The 1333-nt window shown below is 37.1% G+C and overlaps 1 protein-coding gene across 2 annotated transcripts in view; it reads left to right on the top strand.

The window, feature by feature from the left end:
• MELK (maternal embryonic leucine zipper kinase) overlaps nt 1-1333 on the top strand; it is a 108444-nt gene that overhangs the window by 23003 nt on the left and 84108 nt on the right. The gene's annotated exons all lie outside the window — the stretch shown is intronic.

Raw genomic sequence — 1333 nt, 5'->3', positions numbered from 1 at the left:
TTTGTTCCTGTATTATTTTCCTGAATTCTTCCATTTTTTGGTCTGTATTTTCCATGAATTTGTCTGTATCGGCATATTTTTTTGAACCGTTTGAGAATAAGTTGGAGACATCATACCCCATTATCATGAAATACTTCAGTGTTTATTTCCTAAAAGCAAGTGCATTTTATAGCTACATTCTAGTTATCAAAATAAGGAAATTTAACATTGATACAATTTATTATCTAATCCATAGTCTGTAGTCAAATGATGTTAATTGTACCAGTAGCACCCTTTATAGCTATATTCTACTCCCCCCCGCAACCCAGGATTGAGTTCGGGATCACACACTGCATTTAGAGTAGTTGTGTCTCTTTAGTCCTCTTTAATCTGGAAAAGTTCCTTAGCTTTTCTTTGTCTCCCTTGACTTTGATAGTTTTGAGGATGCCCATTATTTTGTAGAATGTCCCTCAATTTGAATTTGTCTGATGCTTCCTTATGATCAGATTCAGGTTATGGAGTTTTGCAAAAACCCCACAGAAGTGATGTTGAGACCTTCTCAGGCATTATAGCAGGAGGGAAGGGAGCAAACTTCTACTGAGCATTTGTTGTAGTTCTAGCATTATGCAAGATACTTTAATTTTCATTTAAGCCCCAAAAATCCTGTGAGGTGAATACTATTACCCTATTTTATAAAGAAGATAGGAAACTGAGGCTTAGAAATTAAGTGCCTTTGTAGGATCACACAGCTGGTAACTACAGGTCAGGATTTGGATTGAGGCCTCCCAGAAGGAGTGATAATCATATGTCCAATGCTCATAAGATTCTTAGAGGGCTTGTGAGGCAGCCCTGCTGGTTTGAATGTATCTGGGTTTTTCTTGTAGGATCTTAAGTTGTTTTCTTGTCTATTTTAGTTTGACTTTGCACCATTCTAGGACACTCTACTGAAGGATCATCTGGGGCACTTATTAAAAGATGCAGAGCTCAGGGTTGAACCCTCAGAATTTTTGGTTTTGTTTTCTAAAGTGGAACTTTAAGACTCTTCATTTCAAAATCAGCACTCTAGGTGATTCTGATGCTCCTGGTCCAGGTCAGGCTTTAAGGACATGTTCCATGGGAAACAACTGATTCCTTCAGTAATTTATGATATGATTTCAAGTCCCCACCCCTCCACCCCCCAAATTTTTTCTTGTTTGGCAATTGGTAGCTTATTGATTTACTTGAATATTCTTTGGTTTATGATTTTACTTGGTTAATTTCTTTTCAACCTAGTTGAAAACAGTGTTTTAAGTGAAGTTGCTTTGGTGAGTTAACTGAGGAATACTTTTCCTGCTTTCTTCTCTTCACTAGGTTT

Source organism: Trichechus manatus, unplaced genomic scaffold (genome assembly GCF_000243295.1).
Source record: "Trichechus manatus latirostris isolate Lorelei unplaced genomic scaffold, TriManLat1.0 scaffold00016, whole genome shotgun sequence".
Classification (NCBI taxonomy): domain Eukaryota; kingdom Metazoa; phylum Chordata; class Mammalia; order Sirenia; family Trichechidae; genus Trichechus; species Trichechus manatus.
Note: the sequence above shows the minus strand (reverse complement) of the source record. Positions and strands in the feature narration are given on the sequence as shown.